The sequence below is a fragment of the Delphinus delphis genome, chromosome 8 (genome assembly GCF_949987515.2).
Source record: "Delphinus delphis chromosome 8, mDelDel1.2, whole genome shotgun sequence".
NCBI classification, from domain to species: Eukaryota; Metazoa; Chordata; class Mammalia; order Artiodactyla; family Delphinidae; genus Delphinus; species Delphinus delphis.
In genome coordinates, this window is record NC_082690.1 from 57,030,979 (window position 1) to 57,053,171 (window position 22,193).

Here is a 22,193-nt window from a genome sequence, read left to right on the forward strand (position 1 = left end):
TTCTTTCTTTTTGCTATTTACATGCTAAAGTTTTCACTCACTAACTTATAAAAGGAAATTTTTGTTTTAAATTGAATCTTGACAGGAAGAAGGGATTCCCCCATGATTTTCTGGACAAAAAACCAAAGTCTCCAAAAAGTATTTGGTTATCCTATTTATTTTTTAGCCCAACTAATTTGATATATTTTCATAAAAATCAGAGTAGCAGAAGGCCTAGTTAAACCAGGTACATATATGTGTACATTCGTTTATTCACATATTTTATGTCCTTCATTATCATTTTTATAATGCTATATATTTTTCATTGATAAAGATCTTTCACATTTTTTTTTTTGTGGTACACGGGCCTCTCACTGTTGTGGCCTCTCTCGTCGCGGAGCACAGGCTCCGGACGCGCGGGCCCAGCAGTCATGGCTCACGGGCCCAGCCGCTCTGCGGTATGTGGGATCCTCCCGGACTGGGGCACGAACCCATGTCCCCTGCATCGGCAGGCGGACTCTCAACCACTGCGCCACCAGGGAAGCCCAGTCTTTCACATTTTTATTAAATATATTACAAGGTACTTATATTGTGGTCACTCTCTATTTGGTTATTACTGGTATACAGAATTTACTTAATTTTCATGTTGATCTTATATCCAACAAACGTGCTAGTTTTCTAATTCTAATAGTTTGCAGATTCCCTCACAGCTTCTACATAACATTCATATCTGCAAAAGACAATTTTGTCCCTTTATTTAAAATATTTATACTTCATCTCTTTTCTCCATTTAATTATATAGACCAGGACCTCAAGCATAATGTTTTTAAATATTTTACTGTATAATAACTGGCATCCTTAGCTGCTTTCTAACTTTAATGGAAATAGTTTCACTATTTAGCCTAATGGTTGTTATAGGATTGATAACTATTCTTTAGCATTTTAAGGAAATTCCCTGCTTTTTCTAGTTTTCAAATAGTTTCTATAACAACGACTAGTACTATTTGCAATCATCTGAGGCTTTACCATGTGCCAAATATATTTTACACATACTAGCTCATTGAATCCACCCAAACACCTAATGAGGCGGGTACTATTATTATCTCCACTTTACAGACAATAAAGTAAAGCATTGGGAGATCAAGTAATTTGTCCAAGGTCACGTGATGTAACTGTTTTCTATTACTATTAAAAAAATACAAAACATTTCTCAGATTAAAACAACATATAAATCTTAAAAGTTCTCATTACAAGGAAAACATTTGTAACTTTGTATGGTGATGGATGGTAACTAGCCTTATTGTCGTGATCAGCTCTCAGCATATACAAATATTGAGTCATTATATTGTATACCTGAAACTAATATAATGTTATATGTCCATCACACCTCAATTTTTTAAAAAAGCCACTCATTTATTAGCTCGTATTTTTTGTAGGTCAGAAGTCCAGGCACAGCATAGTTGGGTTCTCTGCCCAACATCTAACAAGCATGAAATCAAGACAATACCATACACAGTAAGTAAGAGTTTAGATTCAAACTCATGCCATCTGGTTCTACAGTTTATGCTCCTAATCAAAACCTATTATTGTCTTTCTAAATAAGTGTTGAATTTTATTGAATGCTTTTTCTGCACTTAGTAAAAAAACAACCACGTGATATTTCTGTTTATCTGTTAATGAGTGAATTATGTGGAAGACTTTTTAGTGTTGAGCCATTGACTCTTCTCAACTGCTCGATTCAGCTTGCACACATTTTAATTTGTATTTTTGTATTTATGTCCATAAATCAGTTTGTCTACCAAGTCTGTTTCTCATATTATCCTGATCAGGTTGTTTATTAAATGCCTTCAAGGCAAATGCTTGCTCACCTTATCTCTCTAGGTTCTTGCCATCACTCAGTATTCTTTGACCTAAGTATTCTTTATTTTATTGTTAACTAATAGATACATTTAAGATTCTTTTTTTGGGCTTCCCTGGTGGCGCAGTGGTTGAGAATCTGCCTGCCAGTGCAGGGAACACGGGTTCGAGCCCTGGTCTGGGAAGATCCCACATGCCGCGGAGCAACTAGGTCTGTGCACACAGGCCACAACTACTGAGCCTGTGTGTCTGGAGCTTGTGCTCCGCAACAAGACGAGGCCGTGACAGTGAGAGGCCCGCGTACCGCGATGAAGAGTGGCCCACGCTTGCCACAACTAGAGAGAGCCCTCGCACAGAAACGAAGCCCCAACACAGCCAAAAATAAATAAATATAAATAAATAAATAATTTTAAAAAAAAGCATTAAGAGAATGACAATCAGAAAAAAAAAAAAGATTCTTTTTTTAATCCTACATTTTCAGTGTTGGTCCAGATATCTATTCTATCATGCTCCGGAAACAGATCTTATTCAGTTTTCCCATTTCTTTTAAAATCAATTTTGTTATATTTTATATACTTTTTGCTAAAAAAATCCATTCTACCTAAAAGTTGTCACAGTATGTTCTTATGATTTTTCAGTCTCTGTTGTATCTATAAGTGTCTCCTTTTCTGTTGTCATAATTACCTCTCTGTATTTTTTTACTCAGCCACTTTTAAATAACACTTCTTCATTGCCATTCCCTCTAATCTCTATTCCTAGAATATTCCTATTAGATACATGTTGACACCTCTTAATTAACCTCTGTGTCCTATAACTTCTGTCTCATATATCTCTTTATCTCTCTGGGCTGCATTCTGGGTGACATTTTTCATTTCTATTTACTATTCACAAATTCTCTGCTTAAGTGTGTCTAGTATACTATTTATGAGGGTCTTTTTAAAAAATACATTTTTCTATGTCTCTTGAGTCACAACTACCTATTTCTTTTTCTTTTTAATTTATTTGGCTGCACCTGGTCTTAGCTGCAGCACACGGGATCTTCGTTGCATGGCAGGTGGGATCTTTTTAATTGCGGCATGCAGGACCTTTAGTTGCAGCATGTGGGATCTAGTTGCCTGGCCAGGGATCGAAGCCGGGCCCCCTGCATTGGGAACATGGAGTCTCAGCCACTGGACAACCAGGGAAGTCCCAACAACTACCTATTTCTGTTTCATAAAATCTCATTCTTCTTTTATGGATGCTATTTCCTCCTTTGAGAATTTTGAAATTCTTAAAAGTCTTTTTTTATATTATTATTTCTATTTCCTTATATGTGTATTCTCCTATTTTTTCGGCCTTTCTTTATATGTCCATGGATTTCCCCTTTGGGTTTCCTACCCCCAGGACATTTCATAAAAGATTAAAGTAGAAAAGAGTTAACTGAAAGAGCTATAAACAATTTAACCCTCAGTAAGTGTATGACTCCTAGATGAAGACAGTGTATACTCAAATTGAGTTTTAGTGTCTTCCAGGAGTTCAAGTGTTTGAAACACAATAGAGAGAAGAGGAATATTTTACTCAAAAGACATCTGGTGAATATAATGATTATCTGAGTTCTAGGAATTGATCTTTTTCTAATATTACCTGATGTTGCTCTGTGTATACAAGTGTACATTCAGGCACACCCATGTGTGAAACTCATGACAATGAAGCATTTCTAATTTAATATTTGTAAACTTTTATGTCATTGGCTAGTTTTGAGTGTGAAAATACTGCTTATTGTTCCTCTGAATTAATGTTGTCAAACAAATAGGTCCTGATGTCAGCATATTTTTGCAGGGAGTGAGGACTGGGTCATTTAAGCATAATTACATTATTTTCACTGGAAAAGCCAAAAAACTGTAATAGATATTCTGAACTAACAACTTTTAAGTTGGTCCTAAAACTTTATCTAAAAAGTACTTTCTAGTCAATAATCGGGCCTTTACTCTTAGTGACAAAATGACTGTTGAGACTAGTCCCAAACCGCCCATCAACCAGCCATATCATTCTCTGCTCAAAATCAGATTGTCTTTCTTGCTCTCCCAGGGGTATGCCTGATGAATCTTGCAATGTGTTCATAAGACAAGGTAAAGAAAGGAGTGTTACTGAATAAAAGGCACAAAACAAGGTATTTTTATTATCTCTCAAATTAGATAATAAGCTGAGATAATATGCTCACTTTCTTAGTCTGTATCTGCTCTATAAAAACATCTAGCCTTTACAGAATTGATTTTAAACTAATCATTTATTTTAAAAAGGAAAAAAGGAGATAGTTTTAACTGTTTTTTTTTAAATGACAGAGTAAGCTTTATTCAAATCTGTTTGTTAAACAGACTATTTTCACAACATCTAAATCTACTTTTCAGTGATCCGTTCCATCATTGCTACCATATACTTTAAAAAATTCAGTATTATTTTTTCAAAGAGAGAAATGATCAAATTCTAGTTCATACATCTTATAAATATTTTACACCTAACACACACAGCTTTACAGTTCATGCAACAGGTAGTGTCTAAAAAATCGGTTAATAAATCTCAAGAACATTGAAATGTCTAAACACAGTGTCTTCTAGATTTTTTTGTAAGAAAAGTAATCTGTAAATATCTTTACCTTCAGTTCAAGCTTGGTCATTTGCTGTGGTCACTGTGGAAGAAGTGGGTATGACTTTATAACCATTTGGAAGTGGTCCGTCTTTGCAAAAATATTACATTGCATGGGTAAAGAACAAGTCTTAGAATTACCATGTAATACAAATTTGTGAAATCAATTTCTGTATTTAAAAACATAAAACAAAGACTAAACAGTCCAAAACTGTTGTAGCTGAATATTCTAAATACGAGCCAACAGTACACTAAAAATGTCCAAAAAGAAGGCCTCTGAAATAAATATTTCCATTCTTTAAAAAAAAGACATAATTTATATGTACATCACATCGTCAGTATACATATAAAAGTCATCAGTTTAAACCATTCTGGAAATATGTATCTGAAGTAAAATGGCCTATGTTTTGCTGCTGTCGTCCTCTATTGTTTTTAGGGCATTTTCTTGTTATGCACATGACAACTGCTACTATAATGGCAATCTGTACAGCTCCAATAATTGCTGCAGTAAGAACATGAGTGAGCTTTTGCCTACTTGGCACTACATAGAGAATACTAAAGTCTATCTTTTCACAGTGCTGTCCAGTGTAACCAGACTCACATCTACAAGAAGCCTGAGTAGAATAAATGAATTCACATTTTCCATGGATACAGTAACTACTGAGGTTTTCAGGGCAAAGCATGTGGTTTCCAATATAAACATCTTCCCTTTGATCACTAGCATCTTTCACATCTGGTTGATATTGTAGTCCATCATTTTTCTTTCCCAACAAACTAGTGTCATCTGTGTCTGTACAATGACCAAGATGCCTTATATCAATCTGTTCTTGTTTTATATAAGATGCTTCTCGAACAAAACAGGGATTGTTATAGGAACTCCTATCAGAAGCAGACACAGGATTAAAACTGTATCCACTGCAATCTATATTACATACACACCCAACATTCTCTGTATCTTCATCACACTCAGCTTTATATTTGCAAGGTCCACACTTGGAGTGTTTTCCATGAACAACTCTCCCTGCCCCTTCCTATTCTCTCTCTCCAGATCCAGAGCCATTATCAGAGTAGCATGGTCCCCTTGCTACTACTATTATCTCTTCCTGGTGCTTACAACCAGCCCTTCTGGGAAAGCATTCATTTTGGTACGTGTCCCCATTTGATCCACAGATGGGAATATAATTTGTATGGCACATATACATAACTTCTGAGAATTTTGTGCCTTTTTGGTTTTTTGGCCGTGCTGAGTCTTCGTTGCTGCGCTCGGGCTTTCTCTAGTTGAGGTGAGCAGGGGCTACTCTTCGTTGTGGGGCACGGGCTTCTCATTGCAGTGGCTTCTCTTTTTGCAGAGCATGGGCTCTAGGTACATGGGCTCAGTAGGTGTGGCTCTCGCAGGCTCTAGAGCGCAGGCTCAGTAGTTGTAGCACATGGGCTTAGTTGCTCACAGCACATGGGATCTTCCGGGACCAGGGAGCAAACCCGTGTCCCCTGCATTGGCAGGTGGATTCTTAACCACTGCGCCACCATGGAAGTCCCTGCCATTTTTTTGTTTTGAATTTTATTTTATTTTTTTATACAACAGCTTCTTATTAGTTATCTATTTTATACATATTAGTGTATATATGTCAATCCCAATCTCCGAATTCATCCCACCAGCGCCCCCATTACTATAATCCAAAGACCTAGAAAAATGTCTCTCAGGCAGTACATAATTACTGAACATTTGATGAATGAACGAATAGGTGAGCAGGTTCATTTATGTGTTTATAATTCTGATACTATGAACCCTGACTTTGAATTAGCATTTAATAATAAAAATACTACAAAATTGAGTTAAGTGTCTATTCCAAATTGCATGCTAAAAAGACAGGTAGGTTCCCCCCAAAATGATACAAAATGAGAAAGGAAACTTCTTTCAATTAAGTGTGACCAAGCTGTATCTTCCTAGAACAGAATACTGCTTATCATTTCCCCTAGAAACCTCTGAAGGAAAATAACATGCTATTTATTTACCAAATTCTTTTCAACCACCTCAGGAATCTCCCATTTTTTGATTTATGCAGAGACCACAAATAATATAGAAGCCAGAAAATAATAAAAGAAAGTCTTGTATCTCCCATACAGAACACTATTTAGCAAATTCAATATTAGGAGGTGACTTCTAAAAAGTTTTTCCTCTAGTAACTAATTTTTTAAAGTCAGAAATGACAAAATTATGCTACTGCACACTCAAAAATAAATATTCCTTCTATGGAATATTTTACAACAGAAGTTGTCTCAATAAATTCATTCGTCATCTACACATTTTAAAAAGGTTTAGTATAGCTGTCAATCAAACTCCAAGAGACTTGCCATTTCTCATTAACTTTCCAACTGTATATTTATACAAACTAAATAATAAAACGCTCCAGTTGCTTACTGGTGTGTTTAATTAACTTACAGCAGTAAATTTCTATAACTAACTACTGTTAACACTTCTAGTATTTCATCACTAGACTCTCCACATCATGAACCTGGGAGTCATCATTTATATTAATGGGAGTTACTAACAAGCAGGATGGGAAGAACTAATTCTTTTATAAGTTTTTAAAAAAGGTTTCCAATAATATAAATGAGTAGCACTCAAAATTCTTGGCATTTATTATCATCAATATTTCCTCAAAAGTAAATATGGAGAACCACTACTATAAAACTAATCAAGAACTGGTATATGAAAATTATATGAATTAGGAGAAAAAGTAACCACCTGCATCAACCCTGTATGAAAAGGAGATGCTGTATACAAAGAAACATGTATTCTAGTCTTAAAGGAAGTAGCTTTAAGAAAAAAAGGTGGGGGGGCTTCCCTGGTGGCGCAGTGATTAAGAATCTGCCTGCCAATGCAAGGGACACGGGTTCGAGCCCTGGCCCGGGAAGATCCCACATGCCACGGAGCAACTAAGCCCGTGCACCACAACTACTGAGCCTGAGCTCCAGAGCCCACAAGCCACAACTACTGAGCCCACATGCCACAACTAATGAAGCCTGCACGCCTAGAGCCCGTGCTCCAAAACATGAGAAGCCACAATGAGAAGCCTGCTCACCGCAACAAAGAGTAGCCCCCGCTCACTGCAACTAGAGAAAGCCCGCGCACAGCAACGAGGATCCAACACAGCCATAAATAAATAAATGAATGAATGAATGAATAAATAAATTTATAAAAAAAGAAAATTATGTTTCAATGTAATGGAGACCCTGAAAGGAATAGTACAAAAGGATAGAGTCACTTTAAAAAAAAGTATATACTAGCTATATAATTGTGAATAATTCCAATACAGAATAATAGAGGTAGCCAAGAGATAATTTAATTATCTACATAATACAGACACAATAAATATTCATAGATAGCATAAATGTAAAAGCTACTCAAAAGCCTAATATATAACCAGGAGTGAGGCTGTTAGGTTGAGGAAAGTTTGTGCAGATTTAACTGTATTTTCAAATTGCCCTCTGAAACAAACTAACTGAAACTCTCACAAAGGATAAGAGTTCCTTTTCATCTATATGCTCACCAAATTAGGTACTAAACAGACATTCATTCGACTTCTGGCCAGGTTGATGGAGGTAAAATGGTATCTCTTGTGGTGTTAATTTGCATTTTCCTGATTACCAGTGAGACTAGTAAAATACTAGTGAGTATTTTGTCCTTATGTTATTAGATATTTAGGGTTTGTTCTTCTGTAACAGCTGCTTTATACACTATGTCCATATTTCTATTGGGTTGACTGCTCCTTTTCTTATTAATATATAAAGGTTTTCTTCCCCACATATTCTGGATCCTGACCCTTGGCTGATCTATGTGGTAACAAATCTCTTCTCCTGATTTGTGGCTTACCTTTTCATTTTGTTATTAGCAAGTTTTAAGAAATGAAATCAAAGTTATGGATCATTTCTCATATTATGGTCTGTATGTTTCTGTGATTTATTTAAGAGATCCTTTCTGAATTAGAAGCCATGGACTTCTCAAATTTCTCATTTCTACTTATTATTATCACCCCGTATACAAATATTTACTGACTGACTATTATATGCAATGGTAATTTTATATAAATTCCCTCTTTTACTCTTCACATTTCTCTAAAGCCAGTGCACAGAGACTAGTGAGGCAAAATAAACTGGTTCAAGATGTGCTTGATACTGAAGTTCTTTCAGAAGAGTGAAGTGGCAAAGCCATTTCTCCTTTCCTAAGTTTAGAAAACACAACTTTTATTATTCACATGCCAATATATATAGTTAATCCCTGTTAAATATATATGGAAGTGAATATATATTTAAGTCAAATTAGTCATATATTTATTATAACCAACCTGTGATCCAGAACACTTTATAAAGATATATTACTATGCTTTGAATAAATGGATATATGTATATTGATATTAACCACTCAAAGCTAATCATCTTTGAAAGTAATTTTCATTTTTACATCAACTAAAGATTGAACTATTAACTTATCCCTCTTTTATTTATGCCTAAAAGAAAACTGCTGAGCAACCTGAAGTCACTCACCAGGCTGGGTGAGAAACTAGATGCTTTGGCCAATGGAAAGGGGCAATACCTGTTTTTTGCCAGGGTGTGTGTCCTTCTGTTGTATCTAGCCTTTGCTTGGGCAGCTCCTAAGCCTCTTCCACACTCAGCAGCTCAGATGTTTAGGGGCCACCTCAAGCATGCCTTTGCTGGCTGCTCAACTCATCCCCAAGTATTTCTAACATGACCCTTATAATGCTGAGGATGACTGTCTACTGACTTGCTCTCCATCCCTGATGCCACTTCAGCAGCTGAGTAATTTCACCTAATACCAGCATCTTGTGCAGTGACAAACATGTACTAGTCCTCAACATATGGTCTGACTTCAGTGATGTAAGTCTTTTGTAATTTAACTCTCCTGTGACTTAACTATACATGAGTTAACTCTCATATCAATTTTTCATTTCAAGGAATTAGAGAAGAAAAACTCTGAAAACCAATTGATCATTTAATCCAATTCAGAAGTTACATTTGGTGATCTTATAACTGTAAATTATTGTGGGGAGAGGAGCAAAAAATGGCAGTGAATAGAACCATCTGGTTAAAAGAATGATATAAATTTGTTTTACAATTACACTATTATCCAAGACATAAATGTTATTCCTAGAAAACTGTCTAAAGAACTATTATAATAAGATGCTTTGGGAAGTTACAGTAAGTTCACATCTACCTAAAAATAATTTTCTTACCTTTCCACCCATTTATTTCTTCAGAAAACTGAAAGATTCCACAAATCACTTACTCCAAACTCTCTGGCTTGATATAATTATCCTCATATCCCTCACTATTTGCCTATCAAAAGATCTAACATAAGAATTAAAGGAAAGAAAGATACTACTTTCAATGTCTTCATTCTTCAAAGTCTTATTTATTAGAGTAAATGATTAATTCATATCAGAATCCAAAGCATCTATGCCGTCATATGATGCACATTAATAACAGACCGCAGAAGGCCAGTCCATGCTACCTGGAGAACTCACTGATGCTCTGGGGACCTCCTATTGAGAAACACTGATTTCACATATTCTAATAATGTAACAATCTTTAACCCATGACATAGCCCACTATTAACTAAATATATTATTCCTCTACTTTCCCCGGTCCCTCAAAGCATTACATTGAACCTCTCTACACTGATTTGAGCACACTGCAAACCAGAAAAGCAGTAAGTTCAAGTTAGGGTCACATGTCAGAGTCATCTGGTTTTCTTTTTTATTCCACTGTCCCATTATATTACTGTATTTTAATTTAGTTGGTTGCAGAAAGCTGAGATGACAATAATACTAGAGAAGACTTCCTCATCCAGATAATAACATCAGCACTGTAAAACACACTTCATTAAAAACAACACACACAACAATATGCTTCCAAATGTCAGAGATGAAATGGCTACACAATTACTTTTGACTCATTTTCCACATTTCCCCTCTCTCAGTGGACTGCCTAATCTCCGTAGGGTGTTCATTTCCTGTTTCACCCAGCAACCACCTTCTGCATTTTTATTTTGTTGATTTCTGCTGCCTAAAATTTCCATGGGGATTCCTCATTTTAAAACACACTCTTTGCTCTCACTCCTGAACACAGCCCAATTAGCACGACTGCCTGTGCCTTGGATTACAACAGGCACTGAAGTTAATAGCTTCCCATGGTCCTAAGGGAGTGTATGAAACAAGGATTGTCCTGGCCAGAGCATCTAGAGTTAAAACTATGGGCTAGAGCATGGAGTGTCAGATTACTTAATAGCATTTGCAGAAACTGAACATCCCTTTTGCTCTCCTAATTCAATTCAAAAAATATTGATTGAGTGTTTACACAATACAAGGCTCTGGGTAAGACAATGGAGTAAGTTTCATGCCAAGTAAGATGCAGTTTCTACACTGAAAATATTTCAGACAACAAAAAGACAACTCTAATACATCACTTGTATCACTGGGTTGCTGTTAAAATGAAATGAGAACATATATAAACATAACTCATTTCTGAGATACTACATAGAAAGAATTGCTCATAGGATCACAAAAGGCTACGACAGTCCATCAAACTATGGGGAATTAAGAAAGACTTTACAAGGCAAGTTTTAGATAATAATGGAAGAGCTTTATGTACAACCACAATTAGGTTATGAACTGAGAGGGCACTGGGATAAGACTAAAAAAGTAAGTAGCGGGCCAGGCTGGGAACTGTTTAACTATTTGAACCTGCTCTACATTCCTTTTATGAATAAGGGTTTCAGCATTCGCTGAACCGATAGGTTCTAAAACACAGACACTTACTTGACTCATTAGCAGATATTAGGCAGTAAACTCCCTGAGTAGTTGAAGTAAGAAACAAGCCTTCAGACCTGCAACAGTTTTTGTTTTGTTTTTTTGGGTGTGTGGTACGCGGGCCTCTCACTGTTGTGGCCTCTCCTGTTACGGAGCACAGGCTCCGGACGCACAGGCTCATGGGCCCAGCCGCTCCACGGCATGTGGGATTCTCCCGGACTGGGGCACGAACCTGTGTCCCCTGCATCGGCAGGCGCACTCTCAACCACTGCGCCACCAGGGAAGCCCCTGCAACAGTTTATTTTACCCTGTGCTCTGGGAAACTTCATTAGTCCTTTCCACTTACACCAATGACTGAAAGACGATGTACCCTGTGGCATTACTACAAAAAGAAATCTAGTACTATTCTACTGGGTTGCATTTTTAATTTTCCTTAACCTTTTCTTAGGCCCACGTTTCCTTTTAGCACCTAGAATTAGAAAAAAAAAATACATGGCTGCCTGGAATTACTGTTGCAAAGCTCAAAGTATACATAATCGTAGGTGCAAAATTTTATTGAGCATCTTCTGTGTGCCAAGCACTGTGCTTCATTTAAACCTCATGATAATCTAGTGGCATAGATATTATACCAGGTGAACCAAGACTCAGAGAGGACAACCTTTCCCCAGTTGCTCAGTGATTACAGGTGAAGTCCCAACATAACTTCAAAGACTTAAGTGATAAAAAACCAAAAACAAACTCTGCCTAGTTTAAATAAATTGAGGAAAGAGAGAAGAAAAGAGAGGCATTTTGCATTGTACCTTTTAGAGGAAAAACAAATGTTAAGTGAACCAACTGATAAATGAGATTTAAATAATTAACATTTTCAATAAGAACACGGTGACTCCGCTTAATATATAGGAATTCACATCATGGCATTTTTTACCAGTGAGCTTCCCCTAAACCAGGAAAGGGGTATTTCAGTCTCATATATAGCCCCCCCCCTTTTTTTTTTTTTGCAGTACGCGGGCCTCTCACTGTTGTGGCCTCTCCCGTTGGAGCACAGGCTCCAGACGCGAAGGCTCAGCGGCCATGGCTCACGGGCCTAGCCGCTCTGTGGCATGTGGGATCTTCCCGGACCGGGGCACGAACCCGTGTCCCCTGCATCGGCAGGCGGACTCTCAACCACTGCGCCACCAGGGAAGCCCTATAGCCCCTTTTTGATAAATATACTTCTTCCATCTCCTAAATGCTTGCTTAAAAGTACTACGCTTAACAATTGGACCATCTTCTGGGCTTGATTCCCTCAGGGGGCCAGATCAACGTGAAGGCTTAGTTAACTTATTTGACCTTACTTCATCTTGCAACCTCTTTCTCCATTTGTGAAATGAAGGGTTGACTCATACGACCTAAGAATATTCTGACTGGTTTTAAAACACGTCTACAATGCTGCATGTACAGAAACATTTTTTTTCATCTTTATTTTTGTTCCACTGTGTACTCTTAGGTAGTTATAATGGAGCTGGACTATAGGCATTTGGGAAAGTTTTCACATGAACAGAGATTTTTCAACTTAGGTCACACTCCTGTAATCAAGTAGAAAACCTGAAAGAACTAATAATTTTATTCATTTCAGCTATATTAGGCACACTGAAAAATATTCGTTTGATTATACTTTTAAGGTGCACAGCAAGAAAAAATAGAAAACCAAAGCATTTGGTTCACCCTCTGCCTCAAGTCATCACAATCATTGTTCAATATAAAGGTCTGAGGTCTGAGTTCCTGACTACTTTAAATGCCAGCATCTGAGCAACAACCTATAATAAAATGAAGATGAAAGGTTACAAAAAATGTTCTAATTTATAGGATAAACAGTAGAAGAGTTGAAAATTAAGGCCACATCACTTAAGCCTAAGCATCATGTGAAAATCTCCCACTTCTGGAAGGAGGCCATCAGATTTAATTGGATGCCACGAAAGTAAACATGCTAATTTAGTGAAAACAGCGACTACTTCTGAACTCTCCACATTAAAACAGCTCGATTACAAACAGAAGCCGACAATGTTTATACGAAAGAATCTAGAATTTTTAATATAAGATGTGTCAACATCTTATGCCTAAAGCAGAGAAGAATAGCAATGAGGAGTCAGAATTATAGTCAGAAAAAATTTAGGTTTTCAATACATGCTAATGAAATCCCAAGGGTCAGTCACTATTTCTATAGAGAATCTGCTACTTATGCAAATAAAGTTCAAAGTATTCTCACTGATTCAAGGAGACACCATTAGAAAAAATTCTCATTCATTTATTAATAGGGCAGTGTGGCCAGGCCAAGAGGTAGGCTGAAGGAATACAGATAGGCCATCAGTCTGATCACTGCCACTCAGCAAATTCCTTTGTCCCTTCCCTCCTGGCAAAATGCAACCTGGTTATGCTGAAGGGGAAGCTCCATAAACATCCAGACATGCCAAGGTGGCTGAAAGGTGGCTCAAGTCACAGGCTTGGGGATCTGTCTCCCCAGCTCCTTTATGTGTAAGTATACATGATGGCCATATGCACCCCAGTCACAAAAAGGTGGCAGATCGTTAGAACTGACCATTCCTTCTCTCATGAGCATGAAATCCACATGCAGTGACTACGATCTGGGCCCAGGATTGTCTGATTTTGGATAGATCACAATTTCTTTGTACTCTAGAATTTGTTTCTAAAAGAAATCAGAATCAATCAGGTTAAAAAAGCAATTCCTGGGGTTTTAGTCAAGATCTTCCACAGGAATAAACATAAGCACAAAAAAATCCACAAAATGGGAAAAGCAGCACTACCATTTCTCTTGGTTCCAATAATCCCACTACAGAAAAATAGCTGACCAGCTTTTAGAGATCTGTAAAAACCTTGTCAGGGACAGGCCAGGAAGTTTCAAAAGTGCCTGCCAATTTACACCACTCCCTATTTCTCCTTCTGAAAATAAAACAAAAAATTTCAGACATCTTTTGAGGGCTTGAAAAGCCAAATGCTCTGACCAGCTATGTCGTAGCTCAATCTATTGAGCTAGTCTATTCTGAATGTATTACCTAACAGATGGTTAAGTAGCACAACAACAATGACCAACACATTTCATTTCAAAAATCACTTTAAAACCTACTTTTCAGTCCTCAGTGAAAAACGAAATAAGGGGTAAAAGAACGTTGCAGCTGGACTCTGGCTACATTCCTTCGCGTTTTGTGGTCTGAGCCTCAAAATGAAATGCAGCAAAGATTTCAGAGTTTCCCTTTACAGTGTGCAGGTGCACAAGTAATGGTTTAGGCAAGGCATCAGTCCAGACCTGGGCTTCAAACAGACCATACAAAGGAGAAAACTAGTTTTTGGTGTCTTTTTTCCCCCTTGTAGCAAAACTAGCTAAATAGAGCTTTGAACCCTAATATATCACATTCCAATGGCCAGATGAAACAGGTAATCAGAGAGGGCAGAGGCTGAGGATTCCTAGGCCTATTACAATAAGCATAATTTATCCAATTAGTCATTTAATTCCTATTTTCCCATGAAGACATGATTCGGTGGAACACCTAATACCCTGGAAAGGTTCACATGAAAATTGACACACTCAGGAGAAAAGAAAACCATGTCTAATCTGCTCCTTCAGTCATCCAGGCTAATAACTGAGAGGCTGATTCAATCAACAAGCATAATCAATAAATGTATTTGTATTTAGATATTTATTTACACATCTATGTTGTTCCAAAATGGATCTGAAGTGCTTTACTGCCCAGTGAAAATATTTGATAGTTCATAAAATCTAAGACAGCATCAACTGTGAACTGCATCATTAACTTATGTATCACTAAGAAAAGATAAATGCTATCAACCATGCCATTAATTGTAAGATGTATCTCATTTTTAGCAATATTAAAATGTCAAAAGTATTTACATTAGAATCAATAAAATACAATTTGTGTTTCAGTGAAAAGGGGGAGATAGAGGTATAATATAAAATTCATTCACTAAAAAGCAATTCCTGTGGTTCTCTTGGCTGCCGAAGAAAAAAATGAGTAACGTCATCACCAAAATCTCCCTGGCCTTCCCAGATGCTTCGGAAAATCAATCAATAAACAAATCATCACTACTACTCACACTGGCGCATACTACTTGGGAGTGCTCACATGTTAAGCTGCTCCTTCACAAATTAAAGGGCGCAGCTGATCTGGAGAGAGAGTATTATCATTTCGAGGAGCACCCCTCCTTCAAGATCCCAAAGTGACCTTCCTACATAACTAATATTTTAAGGCAGATCATCATGCACAAATCTGATAAAAATCTGGAGAGATACTTAATTTTCTTAATATGGAGCCTACAGAAGGTTGGGAGGCATTCTCCACAAAACTACAAGGTCATCTCTGTGAAAGACATATCTGGTTATGGTATTCTCTCCTCTTAAAATTACCTAGGGGTCCCTTCATCCCTTACAAGTAGTGTTTTTCATCATTACACAAACAAATGGAATGGAGTCAGCAAAAATGGTACAGTAAGTAGATCAAAGGACTTGTCCCTCTAGAGAAACATTGAAAAAAAAAAATCAAGCAAAAACTGTCAAAGGCTTACAACAACTGGCTGAACAATGAATCAAGAAAAAGGAAACTCAAAATCAGAAGGAATGCTTTGCAGCATTTTTACTTATCTTGTCCTTAACCCCCTCTCCAGCTCAGCAGTGGTCTTAAAGACAGCAGGCTGCCCTTGTGGGGCCCTGACCCCTGGTTCTTAAGGGAGCAGAGCAGATCTTATTCTAAAACATTTGGGTTGGTTTGTTCTAACTTATCTGGGGGCGACCTGCAGGACTAATGCAAGGTACTTGCCTTTGTTTTGCCTAGTCAGAACTCACTCAGTGAGGAAAAGCAGAAGACACTGCTCAAGAAGTAAGACAAACCAGAGCTTCCCTGGTGGCGCAGTGGTTGAGAGTCCGCCTGCCGATGCAGGGGACACGGGTTCGTGCTCCGGTCCAGGAAGATCCCACATGCCACGGAGCGGCTGGGCCCGTGAGCCATGGCCACTGAGCCTGTGCGTCCGGAGCCTGTGCTCCGCAACAGGAGAGGCCACGACAGTGAGAGGCCCGCGTACTGTAAAAAAAAAAAAAAAAAAAAAAAAAGAAAAGAGAAAAAAAGAAAGCTCTCATATCAGTAACCTAACTTTACATCTAAAGGAATAGAAAACAAAACCCAAAACTAGCAGAATGAAAGAAATAATAATGATTAGAGATAAAAGAGACAAAAACAACAGAGAGAATCAACAAAACCAAAAAGTCAATTCTTTGAAAAGATCCATCACATCTTCTCATTCTAGCTAAAAGTTTTTAGCTACAATAAGAAAATAAAAAAGGGCTTCCCTGGTGGCGCAGTGGTTGGGAGTCCGCCTGCCGATGCAGGGGACACGGGTTTGTGCCCCGGTCTGGGAAGATCCCACATGCCGCAGAGGGGCTGGGCCCGTGAGCCATGGCCGCTGAGCCTGCCCGTCCAGAGCCTGTGCTCCACAGCGGGAGAGGCCACAACGGTGAGAGGCCCATGTACCGTAAAAAAAAAAAAAAAGAAAAGAAAAAAGGCACAAACAACTAAAATCAGAAATGAAAATAGACATCATTAAAGACCTTACAGAAATGAAAGGGATTATAAAAAATACTATGAACAACTGTCACCAACAAATTAGATAACCTAGATGAAATGGTCTTGTTCTTAGAAACACACAAATGATATAAACTGAGTCAGGAATATATAAAAAATATGAACAGACCTATAATAAGAAATTGAATCACTAATCAAAAACCTCCCAACAAAGAAAAGAACAGAACCACTTGGCTCCACTGGTAAATTCTAACAAACATTTAAAAGAAGAATTAACAGCAATCCTCAAACTCTTCCAATAAAGTAGAAGAGAAGGGAACACTTACTTCATAATGCTTTCTATGAGGCCACTATTATCCTGACAGAAAAGCCATGCAAGAAGACTATAGTCTTCTATATATTCCTTATAAATATACATGCAAAAATCCTCAATGAATTGCTAGCAAACTGAAGCCAACAGCTTATTAAAAGGTCCTCTTTCATAAACAAGACCAAAAGACAACCCTCAGAATGGGAGAAAATATTTGCAAATGAAGCAACTGACAAAGGATTAATCTCCAAAATTTACAAGCAGCTCATGCAGCTCAATAACAAAAAAACAAACAACCCAATCCAAAAATGGGCAGAAGACCTAAATAGACATTTCTCCAAAGAAGATATACAGACTGCCAACAAACACATGAAAGAATGCTCAACATCATTAATCATTAGAGAAATGCAAATCAAAACTACAATGAGGTATCACCTCACACCAGTCAGAATGGCATCATGAAAAAATCTACAAACAATAAATGCTGGAGAGGGTGTGGAGAAAAGGGAACACTCTTGCACTGCTGATGGGAATGTGAATTGGTTCAGCCACTATGGAGAACAGTATGGAGGTTCCTTAAAAAACTACAAATAGAACTACCATATGACCCAGCAATCCCACTACTGGGCATATACCCTGAGAAAACCAAAATTCAAAAAGAGTCATGTACCAAAATGTTCATTGCAGCTCTATTTACAATAGCCCGGAGATGGAAACAACCTAAGTGCCCATCATCAGATGAATGGATAAAGAAGATGTGGCACATATATACAATGGAATATTACTCAGCCACAAAAACAAACGAAATTGAGCTATTTGTAATGAGGTGGATAGACCTAGAGTCTGTCATACAGAGTGAAGTAAGTCAGAAAGAAAAAGACAAATACTGTATGCTAACACATATATACGGAATTTAAGAAAAAAAAATGTAATGAAGAACCTAGGGGTAAGACAGGAATAAAGACACAGACCTACTGGAGAACGGACTTGAGGTTATGGGGAGGGGGAAGGGTGAGCTGTGACAGGGCGAGAGAGAGTCATGGACATATACACACTAACAAACGTAGTAAGGTAGATAGCTAGTGGGAAGCAGCCGCATGGCACAGGGATATTGTCTCGGTGCTTTGTGACAGCCTGGAGGGGTGGGATAGGGAGGGTGGGAGGGAGGGAGACGCCAGAGGGAAGACATATGGGAACATATGTATATGTATAACTGATTCACTTTGTTATAAAGCAGAAACTAACACACCATTGTAAAGCAATTATACCCCAATAAAGATGTTAAAAAAAAAAAAAAGGCCCTCTTTGCAGCAATAGAAAAGATGATCTTCAAATTCATATGGAATTGCAAAGGGCTCTGAATAGCCAGAAAAGTACTGAAAAAGAACAAAGTTGGAGCATTCACAATTTCAGAGTTTATTGTGGAATTGATATATAACAATAGACATATGAACCTGTGGACTAGAACTGAGAGTTCAGAAATACTCTACGGCTAATTAATTTTCAACAAGTGTGCCAAAGCCATTCAATGAGGAAAGAATAGTCTCTTTAACAAATGATGCAGATACAGCTGGATATCCTAATGTAAGAGAATGGAGTTGGACCCCTAAGCCATAACATATACAAAAATTAACCCAAAGTGGGTCAAAGACCTACATATGAGAGATAAAATGCTATGACTATTTCAAGAAAACAAAGGGGTAAATCTTCATGAGCTCGGATTTAGCAATGGATTTTAGATATGAAACCAAAAGCTCTAAAAACAAACACACACAAAAAAGATAGATAAATTAGACCTGATCAAAATCCGAAACTTTTATGCATCAAAGTACACTATAAAGAAAGTAAAACAACTATTTTAATCTCCTCTTATTCACCCCATTGATAAGAGACCCCTAGGGTCATGGGGATGGTTGAACACTCAACATCTGACACTGGACATATGAGATTAAAAGCATATTACTGGTCACACATACTCAAATCCCAGGGGAGGAGGACACTGCATGCCACACAGACTCACATGGGGTTACACTTGAGAAGAGAGCGAACAACCAGGAGCTATGGGTGGCAGGCTCTGTAGTATGAAAAGGACAGAGTGGTGATGATTGGTTCCCAGGGGAGGATGTGATTGGTTTGTTTCCATAATTACCCATCTGGCAAGGAACTGAAATTTACTACTCAGGAATAAGCAGAGACTACCTAGACCCCTGAATAAAGAGGGTTGTTTGGATAGGGGGCCTGATCCATGGGAGCAGAGTTGGGAGGGACTATTCAAGGCCCTCCTGGTTTCACCAGATATCCAGGCAGCACATAATACGGACCTTAATTTTAGGCCTTAAACTGTAACAACCTAGAGAATGGGAGAAAATACTTGCAAATGATTTACCTGATAAGAGTCTAGTATGCAGAATATACAAAGAAGTCTTACAACTCAACGAAAACAGGAACAACCCAATTAAAAATATGGGCAAGAGGTGAGGAAGATTAAGAGGTACAGACTTCCAGTTATAAATTACATGAGTCACGGGTTTGAACTGTACAGTGTGGGGAGTATAGTCTTAATTATGTAATATCTTCGTATGGTGACAATAATTAGACTTATTGTAGTGATCATTTTGAAATGCACAAAAAAATCAAATCACTATGTTGTTACCAGGACATAGTGTTGTAGGTCAACTGTACTTCAAAACCAAACAAACTCATAGGAAAAGGGATCAGATTTATGGTCACCAGAGGCGGAGGGGTAAGGGGTGGGAGGAAATTGTATGAAGGCAGTCAAAAGGTAAAAACTTCCAGTTATACGATAAACAAGTACTAGGGATGTAACATACAACATGATTGATATAATTAATACCGCTGAATGTTATAAATAAAAGTGGTTAAGAGAGTAAGTCCTAAGAGTTCTCATCACAAGGAAAAAAATTTTTTTCTGTTTCTTTAATTGTTTTCCCTACATGAGATGATGGGTGTTCACTAAACTTACTGTGGTAAGCATTTCATGATGTATATAGGTCAGTCATTATGCTGTACACCTTGAACTTTTATGGTGCTGTATATCAATTATATCTCAATAAAACTGAAAGGAAAAATAACAGGCTGAAAATCTGAGTAGGTATTTCTCCAAACAAGATATACAAATGGCCAGCAAGAACATGAAGAAATGCTCAACATCATTAGTCATTAAGGAAATACAAATCAAAAGCACAATGATATGTATACCACTTTATACCAGGGAATGTAAGCTGGTGTAGCTGTTGTGGAAAACAGTTTGGTGGTGCCTCAAAAAGTTAAACATAGAATTACCATATGACCCAGCAATTCCACTTCAAGTTATATGCTCGAAAGAACTGAAAATGGATACTCAAGCAAATACTTGTACATGAATGATCACAGCCAAAAAGTGGAAATAACCCAAATGCCCATCAATAGATGAATGCATAAACAAAATGTGGTATATACATTCAATGGAATATTATTCAGCCATAAAAGTACATGAAGCACTGATTGTGCTCAACGTGGATACACTGAAAATATTAGGCTAAGTGAAAGAAACCCTAAACAAAAGGTTACATGTCGTAAATGATTCCAGTTATACGAAATATCCAGAAGAGGTATCCATAGAGACAGAAAGCAAATGGGGTGGTTGCCAGGGACTGAAGAAAGGGGTTACTGGGTAGGCGAACAGGGAGTGACTACTTAATAGATACAGGGTTTTCTTTCAGGGTGATGAAAATGTTTTGGAACTAGACAGAAGTGGTGATTACATAATACCATGAAGATACTAAATGCCACTGAATTGTACACTTTAAAAAAGTTATGTTATGTGAATTTCACCTCAATTTTTTAAAAAGAGGAAAGAAACCATACTCATGTCCCCTTCTGTCAAACATATATATTTCAGACTCTCTTTAAATAAAAGGTTTTGAAATTGAAAATAATACTTGGGCTATAAAGTAATCAATGCCTTTGAAAAGGAACTGAATAGAACTATACACACGCTCCCAGCCCTCCACTTACAAGCCCTACCAGATACAGTACTAAATTCTTCCACTGATGCTCACCTTTCCTGCCTTTTCTCTTGCAGTTTCCTAAATAGAGTGGAGGATATTTCATTTCTTCACGCCCACGAACACAACATTCGCAATCCATCAGTAGAACAGTGGTTCTCAAACCTGGCTGCACATTACAGTCACTTCAGGGGCTTTAGAAAAATATATCTCATGTCTGGGCTTATCAACTGAATCAGAATCTCTGGAGGAGAGGCATTTCCATGTTTCTATGCTAGATTATTTTTATTCTGCCTTTAGTATTTCCCTTAGTATAGGTCTGCTCAGATGCGTTTTCTCAGTACTGATAGTCTGAAATGTCTTTATTTTGCCTTTACTTTTTTTTTTTAAATTAATTTATTTTTGGCCGCATTGGGTCTTCATCGCTCTGCGTGGGGTTTCTCTAGTTGCGGCGAGTGGGGGCTACTCTTCATTGTGGTGCGCGGGCATCTCATTGTGGTGGCTTCTCTTGTTGTGGAGCACGGGCCGTAGGCACATGGGGTTCAGTAGTTGTGGTGAACGGGCTTAGTTGCTCCATGGCATGCTCCATGGCATGGCATATCCCCTGCACTGGCGGCAGATTCTTAACCACTGTGCCACCGGGGAAGTCCCCTGCCTTTACTTTTGAAGGATAATTCACTGAATACAGAATTCTAAGTTGGCAGTATCATTTTACATGCTTTAAAAATGTCACTGCAGGGCTTCCCTGGTGGTGCAGTGGTTGAGAGTCTGCCTGCCGATGCAGGGGACACGGGTTCGTGCCCCCGTCTGGGAAGATCCCACATGCCGCGGAGCGGTTGGGCCCGTGAGCCATGGCCACTGAGCCTGCGCGTACGGAGCCTGTGCTCCACAACGGAAGAGGCCACAACAGTGAGAGGCCCGCGTACTGCAAAAAAAAAAAAAAAAAAAGTCACTGCATCATCTCCGGTTCCCAATGTTTCTCTTAAGAAATTAGCTTTCAGCCTTA

The 22,193-nt window shown here is 38.0% G+C and overlaps 1 protein-coding gene and 1 pseudogene across 1 annotated transcript in view; both read right to left on the reverse strand.

Annotated features, from left to right (window-relative positions):
• UVRAG (UV radiation resistance associated) overlaps positions 1-22,193 on the reverse strand; it is a 363,917-nt gene that overhangs the window by 106,084 nt on the left and 235,640 nt on the right. The gene's annotated exons all lie outside the window — the stretch shown is intronic.
• On the reverse strand, positions 4,509-9,457 carry LOC132429663 (tomoregulin-1 pseudogene; annotated as a pseudogene).